The sequence below is a fragment of the Cajanus cajan genome, chromosome 1 (genome assembly GCF_000230855.2).
Source record: "Cajanus cajan strain Asha chromosome 1, NIPB_CcT2T_4, whole genome shotgun sequence".
NCBI classification, from domain to species: Eukaryota; Viridiplantae; Streptophyta; class Magnoliopsida; order Fabales; family Fabaceae; genus Cajanus; species Cajanus cajan.
Genome location: NC_138517.1, coordinates 26,365,366 through 26,380,506, shown reverse-complemented (window position 1 = coordinate 26,380,506; position 15,141 = coordinate 26,365,366). Strand labels below are relative to the sequence as shown.

The window sequence follows — 15,141 nt, the reverse complement described above, 5'->3', positions numbered from 1 at the left end:
TAATTAAAAAAATTATATATAAAACTTATATATTAACAAAAAGTTAACATTTTTAATTTAAATAATTTCTTTTTATTCAGACATTGTGCAGGTTTATGTCTAGTTATTAGGTTAAATGCATAAATTAAAAGACATGAACTTCCTATACGTGTCATTCCCAGATAGAAAAAGGAAGGAAGGATGCAACAATTGTTGAATATGAATGTACAATGATTATTATTGTTTAAGAAATCAATGTAAAAAGGTACATATTTATATAATCTTAATTTATTCTGGATAAAAATAAGTTTAAAGATAAAATTAAATAAAGATAAACATAGAAAATAAACTTATCCTATCTTAATAAAGATAAATTTATTATAACAAATTATATCTCAATACTCCTTTCAAGTTGGTACATAAAAGATTATATGCATCTAGTTTGTGTAAGCTATCACCAAACCACAAAGAGACATAGTGAAAATATCTATGAACTGCTCATTCAAACTTGATAAAAGGAGTAATAATTTTTTTAGACACAATCTTTTCATGCATAAAATGATATTTAATCTCAATATTCTTAGTTCTCTCCTAAAAGATTGGATTGGAGGCGATGTGCATAGCTATTTGGATATCACACATTAATTTCATAACACCAATTTCACATAAGCGCAATTTTCTTGAATTAGATGCTTCATCCACAAAAGTTCACATGTAGTGAGAGCCATAGTTCGATACTCTATTTCAACACTACATCTAGCAACAATGTTTTATTTCTTACTTTTTCAACAAATTAAATTAGCTCCAATAAGAAAACAATACCCAAATGTGGAGTGCTTATCGATCGAGCAACTTATCCAATCCAACAATATTAGAATGACCTTTGTCTTTGTATACTAGTCTTTTCTATGGAGATCCTTTAACATATCTCAAGATTCTAACCACAGCATCCCAATGGCCATCACACGAAGAATTCAAGAATTGATTAACAACACTGACAACAAATGATGCATATCTGGTCTTGTAATAGTTAAATAATTCAACTTTCCAACTAGTATTTGCTACCTTCCTGGATCATGAATAGACTCCCTTGATTAAGAAGGAGCTTGACATTTGAACCCATAGGAATGTTCATGGGCTTACAATCCAACATAACGATTTCAATCTTCCGAGATATCCAAAATGTATTTTCTTTATGATATAACAATACCCACCTTTAATCGTGTTACTTCAATGCCAACGAAATACCATAAACTGCCAAGGAAATACTATAACTTGCCATTGAAGTAACATGATTAAAGGAAATATCATAATTTTTCTTCCATTATACGATTGAAGTAACACGATTAAATACTGTAAACAAGTAAAAACAAGTTGAATTGGATTAACTTTATTTTATTAAATTTTTTTAGTAATTATAACTATTTTTAGAAATATGTTTCTTCTAATTATTACTCTATTAATTCTTAAAAAAATATAACATCCGAATGATTATAATATTATATTATGTTCAAATAATTTATATTTTTTATTTATTTAATAGATCAATATTCAAATCATTCAAATTTTGGAAGGCTAATCCAGTTGATTTGTTGATTTTGGCGAGATGGATTCGTCGGATTATGATGTAGATGGAACTAGGAATAACATAATTATTAGAAGAACCAAGGAAGAACAAGAGAATTCAAAATAGAGAATGAACTTTTACAGTAATTTTTGGCAGCAATTGTTCAAATCTCAAGGTACTACATTAGTTATGAGCACCGCTTATCACCCACAAACAGATGGCCAATCAGAAGTTTTAAATCATTGTATTGAGATGTATCTACGTTGTTTTGTTTATGATCATCCTCGAAGTTGGTTCCAGTTCCTTCTTTGGGCTGAATATTGGTATAATTCATCGTATCATTCAGCTGCTGGTATGACTCCATATTCAGTGGTGTATGGGCGCCCTCCTCCTAACTTGATCAGCAGTCCATCTGAGCATTTACCTGTTGATGTTGCTCAGTTGTTGGCACAAAGGGATGATGTATTAGCTACTCTCAAGCTCAATCTGGCAAGGGCTCAGAACCGCATGAAACAAATAGCTGATCGTAAACGTGTGGATGTGGAATTTCAAATCGGGGATATGGTTTTTGTCAAGCTGCAACCATATAGGCAATCCACTTTGCGTTCACATGGTCATCAAAAGTTGGGTCTCCGTTAGCTTATCGATTGTTGTTACCACCATGTGCTCGAATTCATCCTGTTTTTCATGTTTCCTTACTTAAGAAATGCATGGGTAATTCTTCTCAGCAGTATGTTCCACTGTCATTAAACACGACTGTTGAGGATTTCCAACCAATTCCATGTCGCATTCTCGACTCGAGGAGAATTAAGCAACAAGTTCGTTGGGTTGATCAAGTTTTGGTTCATTTACCTCGTTCTGACAGCACTTGGGAGTCTGTATCTTTTATGCAGCAACAATTTCCATCTTTTGACCTTGAGGTCAAGGTCAATCTTAATGAAAGGGGCATTAATACGGGATCAAAAAGCATAACAAAATATGATATTGAGAAGGGACACGCGGCATATGATGATATGGATGCAATAACAGAATTTGGCAAGTTGAGGCGCAACACACGTGAAAAGCGGAAAACGTAGAAATTGCAAATGAACTTTGAGGGGAATAATAGCATATAAATTGAGAGTGGACATCTAGGGAGGAGTGTGGTGGTTTTTCTGAAAATCTTCTTTTGCTTTTCTCTCTCTATTTGAGTCTCATGTCATGAGCTTGGAGAATCTTCTTTTCTTTCTGTTTTCCTGCTACTTGTCAGTATACTTTTTATCCATATAATCGAGCATATTAATATTCAGAGAAAAAATCATATCATAAGGTCATAATGCAAAGGAGTTTGACGAGGTTGGTGTTTTGGGCTTGTAGTAGAGCCAGAAAGAAGTTTGGGTTTGTGTTCATCGATTTGCACATAGACATTGCTCAAATGTAGAAAGATGAGCAAAGGGGGCTTATTATTAGAGATAGAGAGGGAGATAGCAATGCAATGAAGAGAAAGCAAGTTTGCCAAACCCTTTAAAAGCAGCAACAACCTTAGGTTTAGCCATTTGTGTTGGTGGAATGGTGCCATTGCTTGCAGCCTCACATACAGGGGAATAAAATGTAGGACATGGAATGGTTGTGGCTGTTGTGAGCTTTGCTTTGTTTGGATTTGGTGCGTTATGGGCAGTGTTGAGGTCCGCTGTAATGTTCTTGGTTGTGGATTGGATGATAATGACCATGTCTTTTGGTCTAAGCATATAGTTTTGGTCAAGGGTACTTCATCATGCACCTATATAGACTCTTCATTTTGTAACCTAGACATGCTCTATCTACCCTATATTCTAGAAGGCCCTCATTGTATTTTTACTAAACATGATGAGATGGAACATGGGTTCGAGAAAGTTGTTAAGGTAATTGACGCAAAGCGGTTTGTAATTTTTATACTTGCAGTTCTCTTTATGTATGATGGTTGACAAAGCTTGGATATTTTCATTTGATGCGATGGATGTAAATGTTATCCATATTTGAACCAGTGAGTCATGGTATGCTATTTAACAGAAAGAAGTTAAAAATGTAGATGTTCTTGTTAATCAAAGTCAATCACAATGAATGTTTTTCATTACAACAATTCTGAAAGCAACAACAGATTTCACGCTTACAAATAGCTCTCCAAGATTGAATCTTTTTAGATGAGTTGTAAGAACTCACTTCATAAACTCAAGCATGTTAAATGAAGGTGCTCAAGCTGGTGAAAGTTTGATATTTGCCTCAGAGAACTTGATTGAACCTTTCAAAACAACCTCCCCTTCTCCGAACTTTTTCCAAATTTGATATTTACTTTTAAATTCATTCTCGTTTTCAGATCTGACATTTAAGACTTTACAAACAAAAAGTCTAGTGTAATGGCTAGGATCTTCATTTTAGCGAATGAAACGATAAAGCATAACAAAGAACAATTGCACACAGAAAAAGATTATGAATTTCCTCTCTTTAGTACAGAAAATTGATTACAAACCAAGAACCATGTTATACAAATATATCCCCTACGGAGCTTTCTCCTTCACAGTGAAACCTTACAAAATATTCTAAAGTTCCCCCTCACTACTTGACACAGGGCTTATTTATAGGGAATACAAAACCGAACTAATTGGCCCTCCGATCCTAATCTCCTCTCGGTTTGTTATACTTTAACCCCTTCCGTTTTATATAATACTCCTGTAGCCCTTTTTCCTTAAAGTTCGTTTCCCTAACTCGGTGCTAACAGTAATGGACACTTACAAATTCTGACCACCCATGTCGAAATACACTTCTTCCAGATTCCATCCTCACATCAATAGGGACAGTTGTCCACAAAGCAGTTAATTCATAGCTTCCTACAACAACATTTAGTTGGAAAGCAAAATTTCAAGTATGTTCTACATCTAGCATAGAATTAAATTATAAGTAACAGTTAAAAAGGATAGCAACATTTTTCAATTAGTTGTGAGTTAGGGGGACTGAAAAATTTAACCCCCCTAGACCTCCACCTTTGTTTGGACTTAGAGAACCACCAAAGTTGTAGGGATAACAACAAACACTTTTAGAATTTTCAAACCTTAGAGACACTCTTGTGAAATCCAGTCAATTTCTCTGAATTCAACTCATCAACTAACTACTTCAAAAGCTAAAACGTAATCGCTTCATTTGAGTAATAAAATAATTACCATTATCTGAGACAGGGAGGCATGGATCAAAGATAAAGGAACTCATACATGTTGAAATAGTATGGCTATAATAACATGTATGACAAGAAATGGTTCAAAATGTGTTGGTGGAAGCATAAGAAAATAAGTGCAAACAGACACAGAATGTGATATGGGAGTTATATATTTGTGTCCATGAGAACCCACAGTAGGCTGGTTTTACCATGAGTAAAGCTTCCCACAAAATTAATTGAATCACTAAGAATCAAATTAGGCAATTTCATAAGGAAGATATAAAAAAAATGATACATGAAAAATTACAAGAAATCAAGAAATAATATGTTGCAATTTGGTAAGAAGCAAGCAATTTTTCTGAAGAAGGAAAAGAAAAAATATATCAAATCCTCATCTGAAAACTTTTTGCAAAGAAATGATATTTTACACTCATCAAATTTATTTTTTGTGTTATTAACTTGGTACTTTGTCTCCCATCTATATATTGGATACATTTGAATTCTAAGTACCAAATTTTAGGAGAATGAGACAGATGACCCAACAGAGAATTAAACCAAGACATCATCAACATATCCAAATTTCAGTTGAGATAGAAAAAAAAAAAAAGTCCTTTAGAGAAAGCACCTGAATAAAACATGTTGCATGACTTCATCCAAATCTATCTTATAAATGAATTATTAAACAAAATGGAATACTTTACTTTGACAATAAGAGCCATACCTTTCTTTTTATTTCCTTCTGAGTTACACTCCAGTGTAAGTAATAATTGTGTATGATAGGAGTAATAAAGTAGTCAAGTTAGGATAAGAATTATATTAATAATTGCAGTAGTAAGTAAACTTAACAATATAAAAAACAAAGGTTACAACGCACCTGCTAGCCTAGCCTTGAGCCACTGGTAGAACTTTGTCACATTCACTACATCGTTAGCCAGTTTGTAATTCTGTTCAAGCACCTCGTGTAGGCAATTCTCCAAGGTTTCCAAATTAGTATTGTCCCTATTAAGCCCCAAAAGCCTACAAAGTATCCTATCCCCAAGCTCATGTACAATACTTCATAGAAAACAGAATCTTCATTATGCACAACTTGTTCTTGAGGCTTCACTATTGTCTCATCTCCTGGACAACTTTTGTTAACTTGCTCTCCACAAAGATCATTATTTCCTACAAAAATAGAGGCATCATAGGTCTCGAAATGTCTTCCCGATGGGATTCTTCCTAAGAGAGAATTGTGTGACAAATCTAATTTTCCTAAACCATCAATTTGTGTGAGAGAAGATGGGATTCCCCCACAAAAATGATTTCTTGACAAGTCAAGGGAATCAAGTGAACTTAAATTTCCAATTTCAAAAGGAATTTCTCCACTCAAACTGTTTCTCGATAAATTCAAAGAAACTAGGCCAAGCAAATATCCGATCTCTTTTGGTATTTTACCTGTTAAATTGTTACATGCGAGATCAATGCTCTTAAGAATCAATTCAGGTTCCTTATATTGTTGTTCCAATCCTTTCCACATCCATGTGATGTCAAGCGTATACCCATGAAAATGTTGGGAAATGGCATCATAATTTCCCTTCTCTGTTAACTCAAAATGGGCACTGAGCGGAAACGTAAAATTATTACACCAGAAATTTTAGCGTGGAAAACCTTTCTCAAGGAAAAATCACGGGACCAGTAGGCCACTTAATCTTCCACTATAAAATAATGGGAATACAAAATACAATGATATTGTATCCTCAATTTGTGGATGACACTCACAAATTGGCTCACTATTTTTCTCTCTTAGAGAAACTCTCTCTAAGGCTCTCTCTCTATTTCTTCAAACTATGAGTGGAAATGCTTCACTCTTGGATGATTAAGCCTCCTCTCAAGCCTCCTATATATAGGCTTCAAGAATGCATCATGGCCATTGGATATATGTGGCTAGAAAACACCACAACCATTGATTTGATACTTGGTCATTATTAAGCCACACCTACCACACCTACCTCACCTACCACACTTATCACACCTACCACAATATTTTTCTATGGCTGGACCCATCAATTCTCCCCCTCCAGTCATAAAAAGGGATTATCCTTGGATTAGTTTAGGGTTGATGCTAAGCCTGCAACTTCTTTACAGACTTCTATCTTCTCTTTTGTTAGAGATTTTGTCATCATATCAGCCCCGTTGTCTTTGGTGTGTATTTTCTCAATCTTGAGCATTTTACTTTCTAACACATCACGGATCCAGTGATACCTTACGTCGATGTGTTTCGACCTTGAATGAAATGTCGAGTTTTTGCTGAGGTGTATGGCGCTCTGACTGTCGCAGTAGAGAACATAGCTTTCTTGATCTTGTCCTAATTCTTGTAGGAATTTCTTCATCCACAGGATCTCCTTACAACCTTCAGTGATTGCAATAAACTCTGCTTCTGTGGTGCTTAAGGCAATGCACTTTTGTAGTCGTGATTGCCAAGAAATAGCTCCCCCTGCAAAAGTAATCAAGTATCCTGATGTAGACTTTCTTGAATCTACATCTCCAGCCATATCTGCATCTGAATATCCAGTGAGCATTAAATTTCCATTGCCAAAACACAAACAACTTTTGGCAGTTCCTTTCAGATATCGTAGTATCCATTTCACAGCATTCCAATGCTCCTTTCCTGGATTTGATAGAAATCTGCTCACAACTCCTACAGCATAAGCAATATCTGGTCTTGTACAGACCATTGCATACATAAGGCTACCTACTGCAGAGGAATAGGGAACCTTGCTCATTTCTTCTTTTTCTTCATTCACTGGGCATTGCTTCTTACTCAATTTGAGATGACCAGGTAATGGAACATGCACAGATTTGGCGTTATGCATATTAAACCTTTCAAGAACTTTCTTGATATAGTCTTCTTGTGACATCCACAACATTCTTTTGGAACGATCTCTAATTATCTTCATTCCAAGAATTTTCTTCACTGAGCCCAGATCTTTCATGGCAAAGGACTTGCTTAATGCCTTCTTGAGAGCAGCTATTTTTGTTTTATCCTTTCCAACAATTAGCATATCATCAACATACAACAATAGTATGATGGACTCACCATTCTCATAATTCTTCACAAACACACACTGGTCTGCGGAGGTCTTTTTGAAATTATGTTGGGCCATAAAAAGATCAAACTTCTTGTACCATTGCCTTGGAGCTTGCTTCAGACCATAGAGGCTCTTCTTCAGGCGACACACAAGATGTTCTTTGCCTGGTTCTGCAAAGCCTTCAGGTTGCTCCATATAGATTTCTTCCTCTAATTCTCCATGTAAGAATGCAGTTTTGACATCGAGTTGTTCTATCTCCAAGTCTAGCTTCGCAGCTAGGCCGAGAATTGCTCTGATGGATGTCATCTTCACTACTGGTGAGAAGATTTCTTCAAAATCTATTCCCTTTTTCTGGTTGCACCCCTTAACAACAATCCTTGCTTTGTATCGGGGTTTTGTGTTGTTCTCTTCAGTCTTGAGCTTGAACACCCACTTGTTTTTCAATGCTTTTCTTCCTTGTGGCAACTCCACTAGTTCATAAGTTTCATTCTCCTTCAGGGACTGCAATTCTTCTTCCATTGCTTGCAACCATTTTTCTTTATCATTCATCTCAATGGCTTCTATAAAGCTTTGAGGTTCTCCTTCATCAGTAAGATTAACATAATCATCTGAGAAATACCTTTTTGACGGTTGTCTGACTCTCATTGATCTTCTAACTTCAGGTTCTTGTTCTTCCTGATTAGTCTCCATTTGTTCTTCTTGCATTGTCTGACTTTGTTCTGACTCAGGCTGTTCTGTCTGATTAGGTTCATCAATTCTTTGAGAAATCTCTCCCCCTGAATTGTTTATCACTATGGGGCTTGAATCTTGAACCTTCTTTTGCTTTGGCTTCTCAGGTTTCTTGATATCTTGGATCGTTTGATCCTCAAAGAATATCACATCTCTGCTTCGAACAATCTTCTTGTTTGCAGGATCCCACAATCTAAAGCCAAGTTCATCTTTTGGTGAACGAAGGTATATACACTCCTTCACCTTAGCATCTAACTTTGCTCTTTCATCCTTAGGAATATGGACAAAAGCCCTGCATCCAAAAACTTTCAGGTGACCATAGTAGGCTTTCTTTCCAGACCATACTTCTTCTGGTATCTCTCCATTTAACGGTCTTGAAGGTGACAAATTAATCAAATCAGCTGCAGTTAATACTGCCTCTTTCTCTTCGTCTTGATTCTTCATTCAGCAAACTGTCTGTTACAGAATCTAGACTGAGCTTTCCTTCTGGAGCAGAATTGCTGAGAGTGATAATTAAAGTGTCCCAGCTTTCAGGTAGAGAACTGAAGAGCATAAGAGTTTGCACCTCATCATCTATGTTTATTTCTGCTTTCTTCAGTTGATTCACAAGACCTTTGAAGGTATTCAGATGTTCGATCATGTTCTGACCGTCCATGTACTCCAACTTTGCAAGTCGTCTGTAAAGGTGGGCTTTGTTCCTAGGTGTCTTCTTTTGAATCAAAGATTCAAGTTTTGTCCACAACTCATACGCATTGGTATAAGTTGATACATGCTCGAACAAACTTCGATCAATATATTTTCTGATCACAGCTACAGCTTTCCGATTCAAGATCTCCCAGTCTTTATCAGTCTTCCCCTCTGGCTTACTTTGCTGGGTGATTGGCTCATACAAATCCTTGCAATATAAATGGTCTTCCATCATCGGCTTCCAATATGAGAAATTATCAGCAGTTAGCTTGAACATATCTCCATCATGAGTAGTGGTACTCTCCATCTTGAATTATACAGGCTGAATAGTGTCCAACCACAAGAATAATCTTTTCTGATGTGGAAGATCAGATAAAACTGCAACCACAGAGCATACTAAGAATTTTCTTATGAGATCGACACCTTAGTCTTCAAGAGCTCTGAGAGCTCTGATACCACTGTTGGGAAATGGCATCATAATTTCCCTTCTCTGTTAACTCAAAATGGGCACTGAGCGGAAACGTAAAATTATTACACCAGAAATTTTAGCGTGGAAAACCTTTCTCAAGGAAAAATCACGGGACCAGTAGGCCACTTAATCTTCCACTATAAAATAATGGGAATACAAAATACAATGATATTGTATCCTCAATTTGTGGATGACACTCACAAATTGGCTCACTATTTTTCTCTCTTAGAGAAACTCTCTCTAAGGCTCTCTCTCTATTTCTTCAAACTATGAGTGGAAATGCTTCACTCTTGGATGATTAAGTCTCCTCTCAAGCCTCCTATATATAGGCTTCAAGAATGCATCATGGCCATTGGATATATGTGGCTAGAAAACACCACAACCATTGATTTGATACTTGGTCATTATTAAGCCACACCTACCACACCTACCTCACCTACCACACTTATCACACCTACCACAATATTTTTCTATGGCTGGACCCATCAGAAAAGAGGAGCGACCATAAATTTCATAGTAAGTCATATCAAATCCATATATACGACTATAAGTTTCACTTTTATTTATGCCTTTTTCAGACATTGCAATAAAATTCTTTATGCATGTTGGAATTCCTTTTGACAACTTATTCCTCGAAAGATCCAACATTTGAATATGCCTTAAAGAACAGAGTTCAACAGGAAGATTTCCAGAGAAGCGATTCCCTCGCATGATCAAGATTATCAATTGTTGCATGCTTCCTCCAATCCATGATGGTATTGGACCAGACAACAAGTTTTCCTCCACATCCAGCACAAATAAATTGCTGCAATTTTTCAAAGTTGAAGGCAATTCACCCATTAAACTATTGCCTCCTAAAATCAAAGCTTCCAATTTAACAAGGGTGCCCATGGAGATAGGAATCTTCCCTGACAATTGATTGTTTCTTAAATCAAGAAACAGTAATTGGTCAACAGATTTCCAACGGTCTGGAAGTTGTCCTTTTATTTGATTGTTTGATAAATCTAAAATGGCTAACTTTGCAACTGTCCTTTGGTCACATAAGAATGAAGACAAGTCCGAAAATTTATTTTCAGAGAGCAACAACAATGAAGCTTGACGCAAAAATGCCGGAAAGTTGCCCTCAAATTGATTTGAATTCAAAATTATTGATGGTCCACCATGAAGCTCCAATGGTATATTAGGAATAGTACCAGTGAGATTATTGTGAGACATATTCAACCGGTTCAAAAAGGGCATGTTGTTCCAAAACCATTCTGGTACGGAACCATTAAGCCCATTATCAGATATATCGAGACGGGCTAAGGAACTTTGAGTCTGGAGCCAACTAGGAAAACTCGGGCCTAGCTTGCAAGATCGTAGACCCAGATATCTTAATCGAAAAGGAGGAATCCAGCTAGGGACCAATTTTAGAGACAATGAGTTTCGTGATAAGTACAAATATTTTAATTTAGAAAAATTAGAAAGATGAGATTCAGTGACGTCACCCTCTAAAGAATTCCCATCCAAGTATAACTTCTCCAACTCAGATAACAATGTGATGCTTTTAGGTATCTTGCCAGTAATTTGGTTATAATATAAATCCAAAGTCTGAAATACATGTCTGTTGCACCATGAGGAATTTTGAAAGAAGCTAGAAATTTCCCCATTCAACTTGTTATTTGAGAGGTATAATCTCTGCAATTTGCACATGTTCCCAAAGAAAGATGGAATCTTGCCCTGTAGTTTGTTATAGGAGAGATCAATAACTTCAAGAGAGTTCATTGTTTTTCCAAATACATCTGGAATCGGACCTTCTAACAAGTTACCATTAAGGTAAAGAGTATTAAGATCGGTGGTGAAGTTAAAAATCCAATGAAATATATCGGATGATTTCAGCAAGTTATTGGAGAGATCAAGGTAGAGAAGAGAAGATGAGGAATTCATTGTAGAAGTAGATGAAACAGTAAAACTTCTATCTGTAAGACTGCAGTTTTCTAAATGAAGCTCTTTCAGTTTTGATCCAAAATTAAAATTAACTTGAAATATTGATGATGAAAGATTATTATAAGAGAGGCCAAGGATCTTAAGAGATGGAAAATTTGGAAAAAGAGAAGATAACAAATGAAACGTTGAGGATGTTAGCATATTAAAAGAAAAATCAAGGATGGTAAGAGAAGTGGAAAAGTTGGAGTAAGAATAAAACAAGGATTTGATATCAGCATCTGAGAGAGAACAATGAACAAGCCTCATCTCTCTTAAGTTTGGAATAAACTTACTTATAGTCTGTAGCAAGTGAGGAGAGGCACTAAGTGTGTGTAATGAAGTGAATGCAAGAGTCGTTAAGGAAGAGAGATTAGAAAACCACTCTGCATCCTTATCTTTTATATCCAAATTGCCACCCAGCCGGAGTGTATGCAAGAGAGGAAGATTTCCAGTCTGAAAAGGGATAGCTCCAGAAAGAGTGTTACTTGCAAGATTAAGAAATTGTAGCTGTTTGAGATTCCCAATTTGAAACGGGATTTCTCCCGAAAGTTAATTGTTTCCGAGATCAAGATACTGTAACTGTCTGAGAATCTCGATCTGAAAAGGAATTACTCCACGGAGATAATTGTGTCCGAGGTCTAGATATTGTAGTTGTGAAAGATTTCCAAGTGTAGATGGAATCATGCCACTGAATAGAGAATAAGAGAGATTGAGATATGTTAAGTTGGCCAAGGAGCCCATGAGTTCTTCTGGAAGGTGACTCCCCCGAAAATAATTATTGCGGAGATCGAGATGTTGAATGTTATGCAAGTCATCAATGAAGTGAGATTGATGAATGGACCTCTCAAATGTTGCGCTTTTGCATGCCGATCACCATGAAGATGAAGTAGTTGTATGTGGCCAGTTTCATTGTTGCACTGAATGCCTTTCCATTTGCAACAATCATTGTCATATTCACTCCATGTAGACAACATGCCATACTCATCTAAGAGACTTTGTTTGAAGTTTAGGAGTGCTTGTCTCTCCCTCTCTATGCACTTTGCCTCTTCCAACTCTGAGGAATGCAATAAAAGCAGGAGCAAAGCATAAAACATTGTGAACAAGTAACGACTCATTATAGTTTTGCAGGTGAGAAACAATCTTAACTAAGAACAGAGCAATAATATAGCGAGAGAGAATTATGATGGAGTTTTTCTCTTTTGCTTGAGATGATTGGATGGCATGACAACATTTATATAGTAGTTGGCTCTCTATGGAGCAATAGTTATTCACTTCTTACTTCTTAGAGACCAGCAAACAAAAGTCTGAAAAGTTGATTTCAAAAAATTAAAAATAATATTTTTTTAAAAAAATGGGAAAATTGTTAGGAAAAAAAAAAAAAAAACGTTCATTTTGATCCAAAATTTCTCCATTCTTTTTTCTTCTTGCAAATGTTTTGTTACTTTATTTTTCTTATATACATATAATTTAGTGAAAAGACTTAAATTTAGTCTTTTGTAGAAACGTGTCTCATATTCGTAAAAACACATCATGCTTATCACATGGTATGTCTATGATTTCAAAAGATTTTTATAAATCCGAAAATGGTAATAAAAGAATTTCATTTTGATCACAAGTTTCTCCATTCTTTTGTTCACACTTGTAAATGCTTCGCTACTTTGTTGCACGTTTATGGTATATCATTGACCACATGACTTGGGTATTTAATTTTTTAGCGATAAATTTTATTTTATTTTTTAACATTACGGGCTAGTGTGGTAAATCTCATGAGTAGAGTTGGAAATCTGAGTCACTTTCCCTGAGTTTCTGTTACCTAATTTTATAAATAATTAGAGATCGACATGCGTGATAAAAAATATATATATTTTTAAATTAAAATATTATTTTAGTAGTTAATATATAAATTTTATATATATATTTTTTTTAATTATGTAATATAAGTTTGTTATTAATTTTTTATAATAAATAAATTTATTATTATTTGTAATAAGATTTGTAAAGAAAAAGTATTATTATAAATATTTTTTTTATATTTATATTTATATAATATTTCATTCATTATTTTTTTTATTCAAATTCAAAAATATAAAATTCAAGTAAATAATCTTTTTAAAAAGTTCATAATTAAAGGCAATATATCTAAATAAATATTTTTTATAACTAAATTATAAAACAGTCTATTTTAATATTTTTATTAAATTAATAAATTGATAATAAATAATATACATATATTTATTATTTTCAGTAAATGTTCATATACAAATCCAATTGTTGAGAGGTTTGTCAAAAAAAATATTGTTATTTAAAATTAATATTTATTAAAAATTTATTATTTTAGCATAAATGTCAACTAATAATAATTATTAGGTTTCAACAAAAGCAATTTTTTTAATAATGATGTATAATTAATATTAATATTAATATTAATTACTATTGTGACACCCTCTACCTCACATACCATAACACATAGATAACAAAATTTGAAGAACATAATCTTTCATAATTAAAATATCAAACGTGTTCAGCTAGAGAGCACTATATCCATGACTTAAACAAATAACATATTAAGTGGAAATTACAAAGAAATAAGGCTAAGGTTTTCAAAATAATTTAATAAAAATGACATCCTAAACTAATCCTATCTACGCCCCGATGTTACATGCCCTATCAGAGCAAAACTCAACATTGAAGCCTAAGCTTCATCACCAACATCCTCAGCCTCATGCTGATGATCACCTGTACATGTATAACAATCAAAGGAAAACAACACAAAAGAAAAGGGAGTGAGAAACATTTCACTCTGTCTCACGGTGTAGGAATACATACGGGATAATCAAACACAAATAAGACATGTATATGTACATAGCATAGATAAACAACAATATCACATGCCACTCACCAAAGACATAAAAATCAAGTTAACATATAACATTAAAAATGAATATGTAATGAACACAGACTACATATTATCATGCATGTGGCGCCAGTAACACATCACATGGTGTATTGTCGCTAGCAACACACATAGAGTAGTCTACGAGTACATGTCGGGTCACACCCTTTGCACACTCTCACTAGAAGGTCATACTACCAAGGTAAAGTTGGGATAGCTAAGCTGCGCAAGCACTAGTGGAAAAAGTACTTTTAAAATCGGTCATTTTTGACTTTTAAAATCGATCGTTGACCGATGTTAAAAGTCGGACTTTTAAAATTGGTCAACAGTGACCGATTTTAAAAGTCCCACTTTTAACATCGGTCACTGTTGACCGATTTTAAAAGTGGGACTTTTAAAATCGGTCATGGCATGACCGATGTTAAAAGTGGTTAAATTTTTTTTTTAAATATTTGACTTATTTTAGGAGGATCCCTGAACAAAACCTGGAAATTAATAAAATACCAAACAATTCATATATTTTTAATAGACCAAATTACATACAAATGACAAGAGTTGGTAAATGTCAACCATATATCTAATCAAAGTAACTTACAAATTAAGATACATCCCATACAC

The 15,141-nt window shown here is 34.6% G+C and overlaps 1 protein-coding gene and 1 pseudogene across 2 annotated transcripts in view; both read right to left on the bottom strand.

The window, feature by feature from the left end:
* LOC109817300 (receptor-like protein EIX2) overlaps nucleotides 1–15,141 on the bottom strand; it is a 54,927-nt gene that overhangs the window by 13,533 nt on the left and 26,253 nt on the right. Inside the window, exon 3 of one of the 2 annotated variants that reach the window (XR_014434715.1) lies at nucleotides 4,070–4,389. The exons of the other annotated variant lie outside the window; for it this stretch is intronic. The gene's annotated coding sequence lies outside the window, so the exon portion shown is untranslated. Of the gene's footprint in view, nucleotides 1–4,069; nucleotides 4,390–15,141 lie in introns of those variants that run through there. 2 annotated transcript variants of the gene reach the window in all.
* Nucleotides 5,305–12,502, bottom strand: LOC145953875 (uncharacterized; annotated as a pseudogene).